The sequence below is a fragment of the Numida meleagris genome, chromosome 5 (assembly GCF_002078875.1).
Source record: "Numida meleagris isolate 19003 breed g44 Domestic line chromosome 5, NumMel1.0, whole genome shotgun sequence".
In the NCBI taxonomy this organism is placed as follows: Eukaryota; Metazoa; Chordata; class Aves; order Galliformes; family Numididae; genus Numida; species Numida meleagris.
This window is the reverse complement of record NC_034413.1, coordinates 18,492,320-18,513,900: the sequence shown is the minus strand read 5'-3', so window position 1 is coordinate 18,513,900 and position 21,581 is coordinate 18,492,320. Positions and strand designations below refer to the sequence as shown.

Genomic DNA, 21,581 nt, shown 5'->3' with positions numbered 1-21,581 from the left:
CCTGGGACAGTCCCACTTTAGGATGTTGCTTTTCTGCTGACTCTAAAGGTATTCTTATCCTGTCTCAGGGAGAGAGAAATCCCCCCAGAGGCTGAACTTCATGCAGTGGGGCTGTTTCGCAGGTGGGTGGGCACATGATTCTTGTACTGGAGATGCGGAGGCTCAGCTGACTCTAGCACTGCCCACCTCTACCTGTCAAACTCACCCTTTGACTAGGAGAAGAATGCATGTGGTTCTTCTCTTTTCTCTTTGAAAGAAAGATAGTTTGACAACATTTTAAATGAACGAAAGCCCCAAGCCAAATGCACCTGGCACCTGCTTGTTTTCTAATGGAGCTAGAGGCAAAGTGCTGAAGCAGGGCTGGGATAGGAACCCAGCAGCCTGCCTCTGGGTCCCTTGCCTGCAGCAGAAGGTGACACACTCACGTGGAGAGGGTCCCATCTCTCTGTGGGCTCTTTCTTCAGAAGGAAGAAGTTTCTCCATCCAAGTGTCAGTAACATCCAGACGAGTGATCAGGATTTACCTCGCCACTGAGATTGGCTGTCTCTCAAGCTCATGAATTCTTCTCAGATGAATTAGCAGGTGATTTCCAGATGAGAATCCTGCTCATTAGATACGGCTGTTGTTATCAGATTTCACATGATGTTCCATGCATTAAGAGCAGCTTCTGTGGAGTGTTATAAATTAGCACATACGTAATGCATGTTGCATAAACAGCACTGCCTGTACAGTCCCATGTACCGCTGCGATTTCATGTCCCTGTCATGCGAGGCCACACTAATTTGCAGGAGCGCTTCCTCCTGTCTTTGCATCCACTCTCCAAATGAGTTTTTGTTGGCTCGGAGATCACACACACTTTCCATGTCATCTGGTTTGTGTCTTTCACCTGAAAGCACATCCTCTCCTGAGTGACTTCCACAAGCATCACTAGCAAGTCTGAGTTCAGCTTGGAAAGGTGGAAGATGTGTGAGCATTTTCACCAGCAACGAGATGGAAGTGTGTATGGAGTTTATTTAGGCTGGATCATATGGGTAATGGGATGAAATATGTACATAAATTAAGAATGCTTAGCACATGCTATCTGCAGTCCTTAAAATATCTCACGTAGATAAAAATTGGATCTAGGCAGGAAATAATCTTTTTTTTTCCAGTCAGAATTTGTGAATTGTCCTTACTTATCCTGCTCCAAAATAGGATAAGAAGTTAAAATACATAGTGCTTTTCTAAAATACCAATTTCATTCTCATCCTGACACTATCTCCCACTCTCTACACCCCAGCCTCCAAATTTTAGATCAGATCAAATGAAATATTGTGTTCCCAGTGCAACTTTTTACCATTTCAAAGTCCTTTTTAAGCCTAAATTGTCTAAAACTTATAAATGAAATGTCATTTTCAATCATAAAGCAAATGGTTTTGTTTAGAAAATGTCAGAGCTGGATGTTGCCAGGTTCCGCAACTTTGTTTGAGTTCCTTTTTAGGAACTCCTCTCCAAAATGGCCTCAGGGAGAAAGTGTTGTTAAAACTGACCCATCCCTTTGGTTGTAATGGAATGATACTTTAGGAAGTAAGAGACTTTCATGGGAAATTTACACTTGGCTCTGGAAGAAAACCACTTGTGTTACTGAGTATTGCTAGTTCTGGAATTGTTTTTTTTTTTCCCGTACCATCCCAACATTATGTGGCCGAATGAGCTGTGAGCTTTAAGCTCAGATAAAGTGAGAAACCTGTCTCTAAATCTTACGGCTGTGGAGAAAAGTTTGAAAGTGGGAGTCCCACAGACTGAGTTCTCAGGCACAGTGTGGGCCCTCCTGTGTGTGGCCCTATGCTTCTTGAAGGTGTCGTGAGTTTTTAAACCAATGTCATGGTTTTGGAATGGGAAGATAGCCTGATTCATCATTTTTAAGTGCTTAGTTTTAACAATACTGCATTATTCCCAGATAGCAGATGGGGAAATGGAGAAATGTGGTGAATTGCCAGCAGCAGAGCCAGAAATAGAACCCAGATGTCCTGGTCTTGTGTTGAAGCTCCCTGCTCTCTCCAGGAGGCCAATGAGCCGGCTGTGGTTCGGGGAGAGCCTTCTCGCGGTAAGAGCCAAACCCCGATGGGTGCTGTGAATCCCCCAGCGCGCTGATGGGCCGCAAAGTGCATGCACCACGTCCGTCTGCTGGTGCAGCCTCGCACCGGGGCAAGGAGGCAGTGGAGCACCCCAATGTCCGCGTGTGTTTTCTGTGTCCCTGTGCATGCCGCCCGGCCCTGCCATTTCACCCCGCAGAGCAGGTGGCCGGCTCGCGTGCGCCTTTTCCACCTCGCTGCGTGCACTGCACAGGTCAGCCCGCGTGGCTTTGCGTGGCGGCGGGGATCTGCCGGCGCCTGTGTGTCGTGCCTGCAGGCCTAGCCCAGCCGAGGCACTGTCTGGCTCCCCAGCCACAATCTCTCGTTAGAAAGAAATTAAAAGCCACTCAATTTTGGCTAATATCCCTCTGTAGGCCTTTAACTCCACCTGTGACTAACCCATTCATAATAGCTCTGTTTTAGTGGCTCGGGTTGATGTATCTGCGATTAATTTGGGAGGAGAGTGGCAGGGCCATATCTCTTTGTTTTCCCCCTCGCTCCCTGTCCTGCAGTCTGTCTGCTCCCACTATTTCATCTCTGTTATCATTTCTCCATTCATTCTGTCTCTCCTCCCTGCTCACTTTTTGGCATTTTCCTCCTAAACTTGTCTTCGCCCGTCTTTTCCTTTGTTTTCCTTTGGTTCTTTAACCTTCCTCCTCCATTTCTTTCCTCCTCCTCATATTTTTTTATTTTCGCTGACATTGCTTCTCTTCCTTTTTCCAGCTTTCCCTTCTCTCCTTGCCCCTTTTCTCCCTCATTTGAACCCTCTGCTCCTCTCCCCAGCTCCCTCCTCCACCTTCTGCCCAAGTTCCCCATGCTCACACCATTTCTCTCCCTCTTTGTTTCAGGCGCCCCCACCCCACTCCCCACTCTCGATTATTATTAATGATAAAGGCTAAAACATCACATCAGTAATTTCTGAGTGAGTTTTGCAATGAAGCTGGGGCCTTATCAGCCCCTCCCGAGTGCCACAAATTTTACTTTTGCAATTTCACGCCTTTGGTTATTATCACGCTGCTTCGTCCCTGCTCTGCCTCACGCTTTCCCTCCCCCCCTCCTCTGGAGAGAGTACTTAAACTTGTTTTCATTCCCTTATTCTTTATTTTTTTAATGTCCACTCTCTCTGGAGCCAGTAATGTTCTTCCTCTTTTTTCCTCTCCCATTTTCTGTTAATTCTGTGCCATCTGCCTTAGCATCTGTTAAAAATAAAATTTCCCTCACAATGAGAAGCCCTCCCTGCCTTGCCTCTGTCCCCTCCCCCGCAACCTCAGCCCCCCTACTTTTCCTACTGGGACTGTGGGAGCCCGCTCCCCTGTTGGGGTGCCCCTTCCTGCCCACCCCAGCTCCTCTTCCCTGCCCAGTCAGCTCTGTGCCGCTGCTTGGCCTTGGGTGGCTGCGGGAGGGGAAGGGATTAGGGATGAGGTCTGGGGTGGGAAGCTGAATTGTCCCCATCTCACAGGTGCACGCATGTGAGTCTGAGCAGGGTGAGATGGCGAATTGGCCAAGTCCCGCTGGGACTGGCACTGGGACAGGAGGGGTGTGTCTGTGGGGTTAGGCACCAGCTCCCCGCCACCCACACTCAGCAGGGGAAGGCTTTTTTGGGAGGCCTGTAGTCAGATGTGGGTTTGGCCACTGTGGAGCAGAGCTTTTAGCAAGTTGGTTGGCATGAGTGTGGAGAAAATTCCCAGGTCCAGGAAAAATGAAGCGTAGAGTTATTCCAGAGCTGTTTCCTTCTACAACCAAACTCACCATGGGAAGTGGCCAGGCACATGTGATTTCCCACTTTCACGAAGGTCTTGGGGTTTTGCTTTGTGCTTCCCTGGGCGAGTCTATATGGAACAAAAGCTGATGGAGGCTCTAGTCCCCATTAAAAGTTTACTTTGTGGTTGTAAGTCTGATGGCTTGCTTCTCGCACGGAGTCTGTGGGAACATCCACATGTCAGTGCTCAGTCACCCCAATCTCTTCAGGCCAGGGTTTGGGCTGGCACCCCAGTCCTACACCCTGCTTGTCCGGTGCTCCTGGAGCCCTGAGGATGTGTCCCAGTCTCAGGCCTTTCTGCCATTCAGCTGGAGCCTTTGAATGGTGTTTGGGAAATTCTCAGTGTATAATGCACATCAGCAATGTCTGCAGAGCTGCCAGCTGCCCCCTTCTTGCAGGGCCTTTCCTGAGGCTCGCGCTTCCCAGAGGCCTTCAGCCTCTCGCTGACAGAGATGAATCTTTGAAAGCAGTGTGGCTTGGTATCCCTTCTGCTGGCTCTGCCACATGCCCTGACCTGCAACTCAAGGCTCTCTCAAGGCAGATGCATGGCTGAGGTTAGGGAAGCAGACGCGTGTCAGTTGGTTGTGGGCCAGGAAGGTGTGCCTCCGTACTGCTGTGCTGCGCGTGGCTTCTGCTGTGTGTGCTTCTGCGTGTGTTTGTGCTGAGGACCACACAGATGCCGAAGGGATGTGCAGGAGCTTCCAGGTGTATCTTTATATCCAGCTGTAGATGCTTTCAGCGATGGACCAATGCCTTTGCAGACCTGGATGTGGCTGTTCGCCCTGTGTACGCCTGGCTGCAGCAGATGCCTCAGCAGGAGCTCTGTATGGGGCTCTGGTCCCGTGGCAGGTGTCCTGGGATACTGGTGGGTACAGGAAGTGGGGTGCAGGGCTGCCTCCCCCTGCACATCCCAGCTGGGGACAGAGGGTGCTAGTGGGCAGCGCAGAGGCACCCTGCAAACTGAGAGGAGCACATCCCACCCTGTCTGCCCGCAGTGCCTCCATAAGCAGCCACACTGAAGGGGCTCAGAGGCAGCGTGATTCTGCTCTGGCACAATAAGCTCCACGGCTTTGATAACAACAAGCTCCCTTAAGCCCTCTTCCTCCCCCAGCTCCCCTTTTCTCTGCCGGGCTCCCTTTGAGCCCTGCCGACAATAGGCAGGCCTGCTGCAGTGCTCCCCACAGCCCGGGCAGGCACACAAAGCCGCCGAGAGCTTACAGGAATTCTTTGGCAGGCTGCTGGTTGCTGCGGAGAAGAAGAAGGGCCCTTCATACTCGGAAGCTGTCTCATTGCCCCTGGCCCTATTCTCTTCCCGTGTTTGATAGACACTGAGCCACGGTAATCTCTCTCTGCCCCGAGGGGAACAACAGCTTTTGTGAAACAGATTTTTACAAACTGTTTTGACCCCACATCCCCAGCCCTCCCCACCTCCCCCCTTCCCTCCCCTCCAGTTCACTGGCTGTATCAGTGTCACATAATTAAATCAGCTTTCCTGTTTGCCTCTGCTTCCTGCTAATTGTTTGCTCACAGCTAGGATTAGCGAGTCAGGGTTATTTTTCACATATCCTCACACAGGTTTTTCTGCTGCAGGAGGCCACTTCATGCTTCTCAGCTCCCTGCTAGCCTGCTTCTTGTGCACCGTGGGCACACAGCTCCGTGGGCCTTGGAGGTGCAGGGACTTTGCTGGGCTTCCTGTGGGACTGCCGAGTGCTGGAGAGGGGAGGGAATCTATACTGATGGTTTTTTTTCCCACTGTCTTTTGCAAAACAGGCTGAGGATTTTCCCTAAGGACAGTGGTGATTTTGAGTGAGTTTGACCCTGCTTGGCACTTGGTGAGCCTGACACCCACTCTGCAGAATAAGTTGCAGCTCAGAGGCCAGTCAGATGAGGAGCTCCTCAAATGGAAGCTCGTGATAATCCCTTTGGGAACTGCTGAGCCACACCATTTTAATGGCATTAGCATGAGGGGTAAGCCTAAAGCAAATACTTGGTGTCAGAGCTCTAAGTGCATCTCAGTATAAGAAGTTATCTCTAATTAGCTAAGCCCACGTAGATGCTCGAGGGCCCTACTTGCAGCTTGCCCCAGCTAGTGGGCAGCAAGGACTGGCTCACCCCACCTTTATACAACCTCATTGCAATTCAGAGGCTAAAAAAGGGTTGAAGAGCTCAGCTAATGGACTACAAATGGTTAAGGCATAGTTTCATCATCTTTTATGAGCCTGTGCTTGCATCTTCAAGGCTGATCAAAATGCTTGAAGGAAGCATTTTGTTTTGGAAGGAGGAAAATAATTGATTAAGTTAATTTGTGCAGGGAGTTGCACAAATGTTGAAAAAAAAAATATAAATATATCCACTAGGCTATTTTTCACCCTCTTTTTTTTATCAGGTTAAAAATTTCCCCTTTTTCCTGTGCCTCCTACCACTTAGTCTTTCAATCCTTGATGCCATTAGCTAAGTGCCTAAATTGGTTTTAAATATAGATGTAACTGTTATTTCCTATTTACTCCATGCTAAACAGACCCCAAAAAATTTTAGCTGGCTGTTTGAGGGCTCTTGGTGTGTTGATAGAATAGCCTTGAAGATACGACTAATTTTTTTCCCTATGAGCCTACAGGTTAATAGTAATAATAGCAATACGTAACAACAACAATAATAACAGTTTTGTGGTCTCCATAAAATATCTCTATCTGAAAGCTTTACCTGCAAACATAACCTTCCTCATGCATACAGACCTTTTGATTTTTCACTGCAGGTGATTTCTGACTCTAGACTGCTTGGGTGAGTCGTGCCGGGGCCTTGGTATTCCCTGGCCACCCTGGATGGAAATGCCCTATGTTTCCTGCTTTCTCCCATTTTCTGCTGGGGGATTCTCTTCCTGCTGTCAGTATTCAGCCACAGTGGTAGGCACCGAAGCCAACCACTCTTCCCTGCTTATATGTGGACCAGGGCCCAGTGCTGGGTAAAGCTCTGCTATTCCGATCCTTGTTTAGGTTCCCCCATCCAACTTTCCTGCTAGTACCATGTTAGATGGGGCCCTGAGTAAATGAATCTGCTTTGGGTGGCTGCTAATTAATTGGCTAATTATTAGGCTGACTGATGGTTTAGTTGATGATTGGGTAGAAGCATCCTTCATGTGTTTCCTGGGAGTGGAGTGAATACAGGGCTGGGAACCAGGAGTCTCCTCTAGCTCTTCCTTGGCCCTGACTGTGTCTTGTGGCTCAGTATGAAGCCCTTTGCCTCAGTTTCCCTAGCTGTAGGATGGAGCATTTGTAGCTCATTGGGATGTTATGGACATTAATTAGTTCTTGCTTGTTAAGAGTTATTTGAAAATGTAAAATGTAGTCATCTGATTGCCCAGGTAACAAGCTGGTTTTCTGACTAACAAATTGGTGAGCTGCTTTACTAGCCTGGTTAATGACCTGGTGCCATTTGCCATGGGAGCAAAACGATGTTAGAGCATTCCCTTCCAGCAATATAGAGTTAGATTTCTTTTTTTCTTGAGACAACAAATGGTAGGAACACTTGTATTTAATATAATAATTCTAGATGAAAAAATCGGTGCAAGGTTAAACCATAATTTAGAGTGCCATTTCTGAATCCATGATCGTTCAGTTTTAAACGGTTCTTCGGAACAGGTTTCGGCCCAGGCGAGGTAAGCCTGCTTACACCACGGGCTGCGCAGGTTTCTCCCTCTGCCTGGCAGACAGGTCAGGACGCACAGCAGCCCTTTGAGCAGGGCCCGGGGCTGCGGGCGCTGCCTGCTGCCGGGCCGAGCTGCCGCTCTCCGCGGTGCTGAAGGCGCCGCCGCCGCCCTCGCTGGGTCTGCGGGAGGAACCCGGGTGGCGGCGGGCTGAGTCCGGTTCTTGGCGTGCCTCGGGGCGCCAGCCTCAGCGAGGGCACGTCCCTTGGGCCACAGGGACGAGAGGAGGTGCCCCGTGGACTTTTGAGCGGTGTGCTGCGTCAGAGAGCCCCTGGTCTGGAGAGAGCTGGTGGCTGCAAGCAGACCACTGAGATATAACCAAAGTCAGGTTAGAATTCAGGAGGTTGTTGGGATGAACTGGCCTGAACTGGAATTTTTGCCTGTCCCTACTTTTGCATAAACAAGTAATTCCAGGACTTTCTTATCAGCTCCACAAGCCACTGCTCCATCAATCCATACAACTCTCTTGAATTACAAAGGAGACTGGAAAGACCAGCTGTTGTTCGGATCAGCCCAAACTTCTCTTTATCAGCCCCTATTTCCTATTGCTTATGATCTTGTCCTATATTAACCACACAGTCTCAAATCGTGAGGGATGGGTGTTTGCTCAGTTGAAGCTTTGCATTTATTGATTAATTTATATATTTTTGGGAAAATATCATTTTAAAGAATGTCATATTGTTTCTCTGAGCAAAACTGGCATCCCATACTCTGGATTGCAATGTTGAAAATTAGTAAGAACTGAGCTTTATTCAGGAAATCTTTAGCCTATACCTCCCTTCCCATGAGAAGATCACCATTTCCTAAGTAATTCAGGAAGATGTTTACCTAATCTGTCCTCAGAAACCTCCAGTGAAGTCATCCTCTTCTCTCATGGCAAAGCTATCACACTGCTTACTCCTCTGATATTCTTCTTACTGTCCAAAGTAAATACCTTTTGTTGCTGTTGTTGTTATTGCAATCTAAGCCCATAAGTTCTTTTTTGTATCTGTCAGTGACATGGAAAAAAAAAAGTTACTGCTCCACTCTTTCACCTATTAGCAAACTTCTACCGTCTGTCTGCTTGATTTTTTTCAACTAAGCAATTCCAGTTCTTTTGGTCTTCCCTCTCATTTCATCTTCAGAGATGTCTGATTGTTTGTTTGCAGGACTCAAAGTTTGCAGTCAGGACTCAAAGTGCATGTTGCTTAAATTGCCCCATGTGGAAAGAAGCCCACCAGAGGTGGCCTTTTCGAAACAGATTACAGTGAGAAGAGTAATTCACGTATTTTGCAAAGGACACTGCTATTCATAGTACTGGTGTCTTAGCTGCTTTTTTTCCTGAAAAGCTTGATGTGGTTGACTCATGGATGTGATTCATCGTCACTCCAAGATACTGTTCTGCAAATCTGCTGCCTCCTAAATTGTGTTTGCACAGCCAATTATTCTTGACAGTGTGGTGCCTGCTCTTTTTTCTTTCAGTTTGGATTTTTTTTATTTTTTTATTTTTTTGTGAGGGCACTATGTAGTTTTCTTACACTTTGGGAAAGCAAGCTAAGACTGTCTTCTTTCTTCTTTTCCACAGAATGAAAATAGTCACAGTAGTATTAAGAGAGCATTTTTATTTCTTCACATGGCACTGAGCATTACTGGGGTGAATATGTGGTAACTTCTGCCAGGTCTCTCTGGCTGTATTACCTTATAGACAAACCTTTGGTCACAAACATTTTAAATAGGATTCCTGTCTTATTCACTGCTCAACCTGGCTGTGCCCAGGTGTGGAGCAGAGAGAGAGAGACTTGTCCATAGGGTCTCTCTTTCCTTACTTACGGAACCTGCAATGAGTCAGAGTCCTGCTGGAGAAGAAATGCTCATCTCATCATTATTCAAAGGGGATTTCCAAAGAGTTGTTGGAATTTACTTTGCCGCAGTAGTAACACATTGAGTTTTAGAGTCATGCTATCCCCTGCTTCATCCTGAGGTGTGGCTTTGATTCATAGATGTCACTACTGAATTTAAATGGGAACTGTGGTGCTTGCACAGAGTGGTACAAGTATGCTGAAAACATAGAAGGTTTCCAAAGTGAATTAGATGCCTTTGGATCTTCTTTCCTGTGTGCCTCAATTTCTTTTCTGTAAAATGGAAATAACAAGTCCAGTTTTTTGAAGATAAGTGATTTCAACTCAGAAAAGCACTCAGCCACTCTTATGAGCACCAGAAAATAACACGGGAGAAAGAAATCTACAGTTTTGTCTTCAGCAGCGAGCATAGTGCATAAGACCTAACAGTAAACAATGAGAAGATAAAAGAAGGGCAGAGCTGCTTATTAAGGGAACACCATCCTCAGCCCTAGATTAAAGACCCATTTCCTTGAAAATATAGTTGTGTAATTGAATCTTATAACATGCCATGTTTGTGGAGGAGCTTTAACACTACACGGCAGTTTTAATTCTGGCACTGAATCCTTTTGGTTCCTTGGCTTTGCACTTCAGGCAGGATCTGTTCATGCTGTAGGCAGCGATGTGTGTGTGTGTGCATAGTGGAGTAGACACTGCATTTGGTTGCCAGAAAAACTAATTTGGACTCCGCTGGAGCTGTGAAATGCTGCTTACTCTCTCCTACTAGGGGAATATCTAGGGAATGGGGAAAAAAGTCTCAGGAAGCTCTGTGTGGTTTATTATTTTCCAAATTTTGATATAAGAAAAGGTGAGTTTAAATGTAACATTTGCATTACAAAAAAGGGGAAAATGTTTTAATACTCTTATCATCCTCCTCCTTTCCCCTTCCTCTTCCAGTTTTGGAGCACATTTAGAGCTGGTTGGATACATTCACATGGTGCAAATGACCCTCTGCCAGAGAAAAACTTCTAATTTTCCCTTTCTCTCAGAAATCAGCTCCACTGTGGGGTCCTGCTGGTAGCCGTGATGATGCATCACAAGCTTGGTGGAGTCTGTTTCTCACTCACGATTGGAAATGTCTTTGTCTAAATACAAGCTGAGGGAATACATTTTCCTCATGAGCCCTTTGTTAGCTAAGAGCTAATGAGTTTGGGCTGGTGGGATCCTCTGTAACATGCTGATGACTGCTGAAGACAAGCCGTGTAGTATGGCTGATGTCAGCACTGAGGGAGGTAGGAAGTGAGATGGGGAAAAGAGAAAGTGCGGAGGCAAAAAGAAAGAGGTCAGGGACAAGCCGAGAAAGGAAGATGAGGAATAAAGGGAGCAGAAGCACAGCTAACACATGACCCAGGTCCCTAATGGCAGTTTTGGCTAATCTAAATGTTCACCATTGGCACGTGAAGCTGTCCTCAATCTCCTCCCTGTTTCCAGCAGGAAGAGATAACATGGGCCAAGAAGATCTCTGCACCTTCAGAGCGCCAGAACAGGAGGGGGATGGCATGTATTGCTTTTCATGTTTCACAGTTGCCCATGTGATCTCCCATAATGCCAAGAACAAGTTAAGTCTCCATAATCTGCTTGCTGGAGTGAACACAAGGACATATTTGATTGAGGCTGACAGGCGTGACCCTGGCTCTTCTCTTGGAGGCAGCCATGTCTGAACGACTGGGCCATATGGGCCAACACAGCCAAGGCAGCCAGGAGTGTGCAGAAATGTTCTTACTATTAGAAGAGGGAAACTTGCATCCTAGCTGAAACTGATATCCTAGCTGTATTTTGTACTGGGTAGTTCCTGCTGCTATGTGCACTGGAGGTGATGGCGCAACCATCTGCCTTCATCTTCATCAGGTTCTTTCCTCACTACTTTCACCCAGGAACTGTCTTTCTGTTCTTTATTCCTAGTGTTAGTTTTCTGTGCCTCTGTTCAGTTGGGTTTATAGTGCGTGCCTGTGCAATTAGGCATATAAAAATAGCCTTCATAATGCTCTGAAATGGTTCTAGTGAACATTTTTCCTTTTGGATTGTGAGCGTTTACTGTCTATGCAATGTGTAATAAGAAGTATTGATTCTGATGATCTGCATGACTTGCTGATGAACAGAGATGATTGAAAAACTTCAAAGAAAAGCATTAATGACATGGCTGCCTTCTTGGAAATATTTCCATTCTCCCAACAAGTCTACTCATCAAGTCTAGCTATGAGTATGTGTATGTCTAGAAGGATGCTCTGTCATTGCAATAAGGTGGTTATGTCTTCATGCATTTGTATGTTTCAAGAGCCTGTGATCCCTTGCTTTCTTCTCTCCATTGCCCTGAAACAGTTGTTCCTAATGCATGAACATGGAGAAATCTGTTCTTTGAAAGACCCTTGAATGTTTTAATTCTACTTGTAGAATTTCTTGTGATGTATATTCAATATCAAAGTTGTGATTAGCATTCAGTATCTTTTAAAGGAAACTTTTGTCCTGATCTTGGCTGATATTTGGTATGATGTGCTGAAGGATGACCATGCAGCTTGAGACTGGGACCTGTGTTTGAACAAGATCTTTATTCTAGGATGAGCACAACTTATGTCTTCTTCTAGGAAAAAATGATACCCTCATGTCGTAATGGAAGCTGTTAGTGAAGGTGGCCATGTTGATTTGGCACATACAATGAAGAAGTGAGGCTGGACTATGTTTTTTGTGCCTCAGAACGGTCAGGTTTTTTGTTCAGTTGGCAGTCAAAGATGTGCTGAGATCATGATTGCCAGGACAAGCTGGAGAGAAAGCAAGCTTTTAAAAACCTTTCAGGGAAATGACTTCTTTTTGTGCCTACAAATATGGCCACTTGCAGCTTTCCATTTGTATCCCAGAGCTGCAAAATGGCATTTGTCCACCAGAGGGCATGTGGGCCATTTTCTCATCCTGAGCACCAAAAAAAAAAAAAAAAAAAAAAAGGAACAGGTTTCCACAGCAAATGCCCTTCCAAAATGGGACCTTGCACTGGTTGCCTCGGCCTTGCCATTGCAGCTGGGATGCTGAGGAAATGTGCATGGCCAACCGAGCTGGCAGCAGGAGGGCTGGTGTGACTCAGTGCCACTACAGCAGAGCCATCCCAGTGTGATGTGGTGTTCTGCTTGCCTGGAGAGTTAAATCTAAGTCTTTATGATGCCATGACTTTATCGTTCCCTAGATTGCGTTTCAGACTCCTGCATGTGTTTACGTGTGTATAGGCATGTGTGTGAGAGAGAGAGGTGCACGTACATGCACACGCCCACATTTGCTCACTCCGGGATTTGTATCCACACAGGCCCACTCTATAGCTTGCAAAGTAAATTAGACTTAAATGACTCTTTGGAAACAAAATAAATCAAATAGCATAATAGTACCATCTTTTTATCTCATTTGTTCCCATACAATTAGTAGTTTTACTGCCATGTTGTGACAGGTGACTGTGTTTGACCTTTGCCGCTTGGGTGGTTGGCTGGTGCTCAAACTAATGAAGACCCTTAATGGATTGGCTTTTGTGAGGCTGTGAGTGGTGGGGTTAAAGAGAAAATGGTGCCTTAGACAGAGTCCAGAGAAGATCCTTCAATTAAACCTGAAGTCTATTAGCAAAGAAATATTGAGGAGGTTGAGAGTTAGCAATGATTTAACCAGCAAGTCTTCCCTGCAAGTCGTTAAAATTAAAAAAAAAAAAAAATCTCCCTGGTTATTTATTGTTGAGCGTGTGCTTGGACTCTCATCCTCTTGCGTGAGAAGTGAGAGAAGAACTGTTGTCTTGGAGAAACTGAGGCTACAGTTTGTCAGCCCCTTGGCTCCCACACAGCTGCACTTGCCTTGAGCAGAAGAGTGAGAAAAAATGAAGCAATAGCAGGAACAAATGGAGAGTGATGCTAAAGAAGATAAAACCAGATCTGTGGGATAAATAAGACTTTTTGGAACTTAATTGTTTTCCATAATGTAAATAAATTACAGTGAAAGAAAAGAAGAACCAGGCAGCTTCTGAGCAATGAGTCAGAGGGGAATGCTGAGCTCCAGAGCACAGATAATAAACAGGAGTGGAAGGAAACTGATGGGGAGGGTGGTGTGGGACAGACGGGGACTGGGCAGAGCAGCACAAATGGATCTGACAAGGAGTTCGGTGTGGGGAGCCGAAGGACGGCTGAGCTGTGAGCGCACTGGAAGAGCCAGGCCTGATTACAGCAGAGGGCCATGGGGTTGTTCTCCTTGGCTTCTCCTACAGCCCACTGTGACTAATGAGCTGGCTCTTGTCCCTTTCTGTTAGCTTCAGTGTTAGAACTTGAGCATTTCCCATTTCTCCCTGGCAAACATATTTCCTTTTGTTTTGAAGACTTGCTTAACTTACAGCCTGAGCATCATCTTGCTGCAAAGTCTTGAGCAGAACTGGGGCTTCCTGTCCCCCTCACTGGTCCTTTGGGTGTTATGTTGTCCCAATCTCACAGGTGGGAAATGGGAAGCATCTGATGAGGAAAAGCATGAAGCCGATCGTGTCAGGTAGAAAGACATGCCTTCCCACAAATCTCCAGCTTCCACACACAGAGTAGTAGACCTCAAAGAATTCAGCGTATTAGCCAGACAAACAAAAGCCAAGATGGGACAGATGAGAACAGGTGTCCTGGGTCCTGACATACCTCCTTGACTCTGGCCTGTGCTGATCCGTGGGCTCAGTCAGCATCTTGGTGTCTAGCTCTTCTCTTCCCAGCCCCATGCCCCTGTAGAAAGATCGTGTACAGAGAAAGCAGTCTGCTCCCAGAAAATGCATTGGCTCTGTGCCTTTGGTTCTGGGGATAGATTTTTGAATATGCAGAATTTTTTACAGTTCTTCCTGCCCTGGCTGCTTCTTCCTGGTGCAAATACCTTATCTGACAGAGCCACAGATGCCTGTAAATGAGGTCAAAGCTGAGCTGTCATGCTTGAATTGGAACTTTACCCAGCAACGCCAGACTGAACTGAATACTCCCCATTACAGGGATGGTCGTCATACAAGTACCTTTTGGAGGCAAGAAGTGGTGAAAAGTAAACAGCCAAGAAGCCTCAATGGGCAGGAAACTGGACTTTCTTTAGAGCCTTTGGCTGCATCTTAGAGATGTGAGGGCAACAAAGCTGTAGGGGACTAGGGCTGCACTGAACATTGTGCTCCACGGCAGGTCCTCAGAGATGGACTCAAGGACTGCACTAGTCTTTGTTCATTCTTCTTCTATTTACCTCTTTGTCTGTCTGTCTAGCTATCTAATATTTCATTTATTCCCCATGGAGCAATTCCTTTTACTCATACAGTTCCTCTCTTTTTCTCTGTTTCTTTTCTCTCACTCTTAGACACATGCCTCCCCTTTTCTGCCTCCCCCTACTTTGGGGATAATTTAACATGTTACACACTAACTTTCTAGTAATGGCACTCCAGCTTTTTGAAATTCTGCTTCCCTGTTTTATGGCTGGGCCTCTAATGGTTATCTTGCAGCCCTGCCTCTGGCAATCATGTAAGGAATAAATAGAAGCTGACACAGTAATTTACTTAAATCTTCTCCACACTTTTGCAGCATTTTCCTCCAGAGGATACCCCCGAAACAACAATTATTTGAAATGTCACGCGTTCCTGCCCCTAGGCTACCGACAAATGAACATTAAATCTATTAACAACAAAAAAAATTAAATGTTTACTTTTCCGCGAAGGTAAAGGAGAAGCTGGAGAGAGGGAGGGATGTCTCCAATAAATTTCTTCTCAATAATAAAGAGGTGTAGTTAATGTTCTCTCTGAGCAGAGTCAGCTTGCAGCCCATATCTATGAGGACAGAAATGTGATGCCATGGCACTGCCACATGGCCTTGCCAGGACAGCTCCAATAGCCTCCTTTTTCCAGGCCAGAGAGCTCAGTTTTAGGTCGGTGTTTTTGCAGATTAAATAAGATATTCAGTGGGCTAGAAGCTGTCATGAACAAGGTGGTCCCTGCTCTCAGCCCATCTGGCTGCTAGTGGCATGCTATGGAGGCTGGAGAGGTGGGAGCAGAAGAGCTACCCCTCTTGGTGATGGGAGGTGTTTTACAGAAAGGAAAATTGAGCATTTTGGAGCTCTGCCTCAATATCCTGTAAGCTGCATGTAAGGCCCAGCTCCTCTTTTACGGTCCATGCTCCATTTCATAGGTAATTAATACTGAGGGTGGGACAATGAAAGTGGACTCAGCACTGGAACTGGTCCTGGTGGATGATGGTAGGAACACAGAGTGCCACTTGACTTGCTATGGATAAGAGTTCCTTTGGGGATCTGGGCAAAACAGGCTCAAGAGCCAAGCCTAGAGCACAGAGGACCATTTTCCACTTCCGCAGTTAGGGAAGTTCAGGTCCAGAACAGATTAGCGGCTCCCCAAAAATACAGTGGCAGAAGTGGAAAGAAGTGTCCCAGATCTACACTGATCACTTCAGAAAGTCTTGAAAAGACTAACCCGGTACTTGAACCTTCCAAATAAATTCCCTGTCCATGGATTCACTATAAAACTCCCTTGGGAGCTGTTGTGTTCACATAGCAGGACATACGGACATCTGACCAAGTCTCCCCTCCTATTCCATTGTGCAAAATGACCAAGAACTTTAAACTTTGCTGGCACCCTGGTTTGTTTTATCACTGGGCGAGTATGCCCAGGACTTGTCTTTTTTTCCTAAGAGGCTGGGATCTCCTTTGTGGCGCTAGTGCTGACCCTGCGAGGCAGACAATGGAGGAGACTGGTAGAACTGCTGCATTCAAGTCCAAGGAGAGCTTGCTGCCTCAGTCCTAATCCTCTTCTCTGCTGTTGTGTGTAAATGATGCCACTCCACCTGCTAAGATTGTTGGTGATACCTAGATAACTCAGTCAGGCATCTAGAAGCCTAGACTGCTCTTGAACTGGGATCACTTTGTATCCACGAGAGACAGTGCTCCCAGGATGGTGTCTGCTTGGGAGAAGGCTGTCCAAGGTAACTCTGGAGTTCAACTACACCTGTCTGCCCTCACAGGGTAGTTTATACAGCCAGGACATTTAGAATTGAGGCAGGGCTTCTGTTTCTTAGGACCCTCATTGATGTTTTGTTGCTACCTGCCATGATTCTTTAAAGAACATGGGCAAAGATCATATTGCAAGTGTGTGATACACATGCATCTGGAAGGGGTGAATTTAGTTCTCTGCCAGCAATCCCACTGACATCCAAGGGTGCTGCAGGAGAGGAGACTATCTTATCCACAAATCAGACGATAGCTTTGGAGGAACAGCTGTCTGGGGCTGTTCTCATGCCTGCTGCAAATTCCTTGCCCATTGTCTTGCACTGCGGTGACTTTACATGGAGAGTGTATCCTTTCTCTTCTGGAGAGAAGGGCTTGTGAGGCTTTTCTATTTTTTCCCCATTTACTTTAATTTGATGGAAAGGGTTATTTTCTTCCCCACTCCAGTGTCTGAGGGTTGATAATGCATGAAAAACATGGTAGTTGTGTTACTTCCATGATCAGACACCTCCACAACATATATACTCCATATGGGAAAGCACAGAGCTAATGATGAACAGAGCACAGGGCTCTGACTTGGTCTTAACAGATTTATTCAGGGTGTATGTAGATTCTGGAGAATATACTACAGGTGAAATCCATCTTAGTATTGCAACAAACTGATTTGAGTTGTTCCACTGACAGCTAGAAGTCTAAGCACCATAGCATGTTTATGAGTTATCCTAATGCATATAAACACGGTCATATGGCCTAATATATCGGGATGGACTCTTAGGTAGTGTGTGTATATCAATATAGATTAGTGTCTCCCGTTATAAATTGCAAGGTTTCAACTATCCATTTCCTATAGCTAAATAGATGGAAAAAAAGAAGTGGAAATTGAGGAAAAGATTCACCAAACTACTTTGCATTAAGTTTTATTGGACTGCCTCCTGTAACAGCTCCACTTTGATCTCTTCTCTGCCCAGATTCAGATCTCAGCTCCTCATTTCCACCAAGGAAGGTATGCAGTGTAACTGGGTGTCTGTACTTAACTTTTTTTTTTTTTTTTTTTTTTCTTTCTTTTTTTTTTTTTTTTTTTTTTTTTTTTTTTTAAGCTTTGTAGCATGTTCTTCTGCTCTCAATTCCGGATAATGCTGGATCCCTTTTATCCAGCCCCTCCTCTTGCCCTTTCAAGTGAAAAGAAGACTCCTGTGCCCCCCCATCAAAGTTAAAGGGAGGCTTTAGAGAGGAAGGCTCAGCATGCTGGGGCTCTTGAGCCTGTGTTTAATCTTGTTTCCCGTTCCTGTGTGCCTCTGTGGCTTCCCTGCCAGTTTCTTTGTTGCCGAGTTTCTCATTTCCTTTTATTTGTGTGTGCGGGAGGTTGCCAGGCTCAGTGGAATGCAGCTGAAGTCATCTTGGGGAGACACGGTTCGGCCCCCGCCCCGGGTTCTACATGACCTGCCTCACCCTGCAGCGGGCTTGCCTGGCTGCACATGGAGTGAGCCTGGGAGAGGCAACGGTGAGGAGAGGTGCCTACCTGGTTGCTGCAGGTGGATGGGCAGGGTTGGTGTGCCCAGTGCTACATGGGCTGTGGAGGAGGATGGAGGTCAGGGTGAAGGGGTTGAGGAAGATCTTGACCTCTGGTGCTGTTCGGCCTGGGGAGGAAGGGCAGAGACGCGTGCAGCCTTTGGCAGTGGGGAGGGACCTGGTGTGTCTCAGCTACTGCCTAACCTCAGCTGACCTCAGTGCAGTGCTCTGAGTGCTGACCACAGCTGCCCTGCTCCACTGCATGACATTGGACTGAAGGTGTGGCCTTTGGCTGCATGCTGGGATTTGCTCCCAGGAGCAATACGGGCTGCATTAGGCTCCAGAGGGAAAGAGCTTGAGTCACACTCATCCAGTGGGGACATTAATGTTGCTCCAGGGCTGGACGTGGCTCTAGGGATTTGCACTGGTCTTAACATGTGTCAGAGATCAGTTCATGCTGTTTACCGTTTCTTCAACATCAAGGTACTTCAGTGGAAGACCCACCTCTCAGGGAACCTGTAAAGGTGATGTTCTAGGTGAAATCAGACATGGCTGGAGCATCAATTCTCTGATACAGTCTGTCTTGATTTCCCTTACATCGTGTCCCTTCCACTGGAATGAAGATGCAGGTAGTATTGATGAGTTTCTCACCCCTCCTAGACCACATGGAGACAGTTTGTCACGTAGGATTATTAGTCAATTCTGCTTAAAGTAGTTCTGAGGAAACGTAACATTAACAGCATCATATAAAATGAGTCAGTGTGATTAGCCTATTTGTTAGGTTGTGGAAACCAACAAACAAGGAAAGGGATTGTCTGGTGGTCAATGCTGGACAACTTCTGAACAGCCTCTAGAACTTCCTTGAACATCCCAGGGTACATATCTAGAGTGCTGGAAATGGGCCTTGACCCAGCAAAGGAACAGTCTCTTTCAGGCTTCCTGGTCCATACTGATTTTCATCTAGAACCCTCGTAAAGTTTGGTGAAGGGCTTCTCAGGGCCCTGAGTGCTCTAATAGGCCTTAATGGTCCTGACCAGTCTCACTTGGAGCCTCCATCCACACCTTTTGCTAATGAACACCCAGGCTCTATTTAAGCTTGGCCCTGGGCCTTCAGCCTTCGAATTAAGAATGTTAGAGGAGTGTCTGCCTAGGGCTTCCTTGCCAGCTAGCTTTTGCCTTTCATGGCTCTTGTTAATCCAGGCTTTAGTATGTGGTTTGAGTTCCTGGCTTAACTGTGGTCCTGCTTTATCACTGTGTGTCTGTGCAGTGATCTCTGGATCTGATTCTGTCATTTGTACTGATGTTCTAGCTTGACCTTAGACCTATCATGTCTCTGAACGCCTGATAATCTGGCCTTGTGGTTGTACCTGGCCATGATCTCTTGGTCTACCCTGCTCGGTTGCTGTGGAACTGGGTCCTGGCTGGTGAGGTCCCTGCCTTGCTGAGAGGTGTTGTGCTCAGCTCCTGGCTCTCCATCCATTAGGGAGCAGCTGGCTTGTGCTGCTTCCTGACTGATCTGGGGTAAGACTTCGGAGTAGGGAAGTTGAATATGTTGAGCAAGTGTCAACAGTTTATGAGCATTCAGCCCGGTTCCGTGACGAAGGGGACGGGGGATCCACGGGCCCACGCCCCGGGAAAAGGGAAAAGGGGAAAAGGGTAAGGAGATGGCCCTGAGAGCAAAGAACAGCAGCAACAATCTGAGGAGAAACAAACTAATTTACTAAATAAGATATCGGAATGCAAAACAACACACTATAATACAATATAATTACAATTTAAGCTGATAAATCCAATGCAGAGAGAGAGAATGTCCCAAAATCAAGGTAGGCCTTACTCTACTACCGACGATAAGACGGCTGGAGAGCGAGGTGCTGCCAAGACGAGAGACGGGCGGAAAAAGAGACGAGGTCTCGTGATCTGCAAGTTTTTATACTGCGAGCTTTTATCTTTTCCCTCCGACTGGAAAATGGTAACAGAGGAGCAAAGTACCGTGGGGACTGTCGTAGTCCTTCTCTTCTGAGAACCAGGTATATCCACTACATGATGTTATGATGTGGAATACCAATAACCGAAAATCACAAAACCATGACAGCAAGGTATATAACCTGGGCCTTACATGACTACATCATGGGGAGTAAATGGAAACATAGTTTCCAACAAGAAGCCTGTTCCTTTCTCATTGCTTTGAAGGCCTGTGCCAGGACCCCAAGTTTGCAGTCCTGTTGTGCTTCAGCATTTCCATGTTGTTCCCCTTTGGCCTGCATTCTTCTGGCTTACTTTGTGTCAAACAAGTTCTGTGAGAGCAGGTGGTTTTCATACCAGAGGTTCTGTAAGGATATTTTTTCATAGTGCTTCAGGAAAGAAATTTAGAGAGGGAGTTCAGGCCCAACTAATCCATTAACTAAGTTGAGTCCATTGAAATGTTACTTGTTTCATTTATTTGTGTGGCAACTCTTAATTTTTCATTCTGTATTAAAAGTCTGAAAATCCTCTGAAAATTCCTTTGACCTAAGGAAAAAAGTAAGAGAATTCTTGATTTCAGAGAGCTGAAATTGAGCAGAACTGCTTTAAGTTGTCAAATCCTAGATAGACCTATGCTACCGGTAAGTCAAGACACGTACAGACTCCCTGCTGTCTATAGATTGGATCAATGCTCGTATTTTTAAATGTGTTCTCTCTACCTTCTGCTTTTTGGCCCTTACAAAAGCAATGGGTCTTGGTAATATCTTATTTTCAGTCCATCCTGCTTTGTAATGGAAGATGTATTATCTGGCTTCTCAAAGCCTCAACAAACCTGCTTTCTGTGGCTGTGAGTGGTTACTGTTGTGCTGCCTGGACTAGAGCTGTTAGGCTCATGGATCCTCTGGCTACCAGCCAACATGGTATCTGCCAGATCTCTCTGCTGCTTTGTTCAAGAAGCTTTTGTACTGCCATTGTCTCTCTGTTCCCTCTGAACAGGCCCGTGGGGTTGTGCAACTCTGAGTTTATGTAGTCCCTACCTGGATGTAATTGTTTTGGCCTTGCACATAGAACAGTCTGTCAATCTGCAACCCCGAAACTCCTGTAGGAGACCTAGAGATTGCATCGCATGTCAAGGAGAAGACTGAATGGTAAATATAATCCAGTGAGCAGGGTAGTGTCACTTGAAGAGGAGCTTTCATGCTTGCTTTTTTTTTTTTCCTCCTTTCTTCTCCATTCTCCTGTGAGGAGATGCTTGTTATGCATCTAACTATAAAAGTGAATCATTTCTGTAGAGGATTTCTCTAAAATTTCTAGCACTTCTTAAAATGGAAAATTTATTTTCATATCTAAGATGTTAAGAAAGCTTCTGACAAGCCCAGTGTCTTATTTTTATGTTAGAAAAATACTTCTATTCAAGCATTTTCTTAAACGCTCCAGCTTTTCCAAATTTCACTTTCTATTTTTCTTATTTTAACAACCTCAATTCTTATTCCCAGTTTTTTTCATGAGGATGAAGTACTGTAGAATGGCAGAGCAGAAGGAAAGCACATCTTCTAACCACTCTGATTATCCCCTGCTGCTGCTTGGCATCCACACATGCTGCAAGAGAAAAGCCAGACCTGGAAGCAATCTGCTGAGAGTTTCAGATTTTCTCTGTTCCTCTCTTCCAGTCCATTAGGCCAGAAAGGGAA

General features: G+C 46.0%; 1 long non-coding RNA gene across 4 annotated transcripts in view; it reads left to right on the top strand.

Annotated features, from left to right (window-relative positions):
* Positions 1-21,581, top strand: part of LOC110399774 — a 91,858-nt gene that overhangs the window by 35,703 nt on the left and 34,574 nt on the right. Inside the window, exon 1 of one of the 4 annotated variants that reach the window (XR_002439397.1) lies at positions 1,946-2,086. The exons of 1 other annotated variant lie outside the window; for it this stretch is intronic. This is a non-coding gene — a long non-coding RNA (uncharacterized LOC110399774). Of the gene's footprint in view, positions 1-1,945; positions 2,087-17,779; positions 17,921-19,985; positions 21,039-21,581 lie in introns of those variants that run through there. 2 more of the 4 variants (XR_002439396.1, XR_002439395.1) reach the window with 2 other exon arrangements.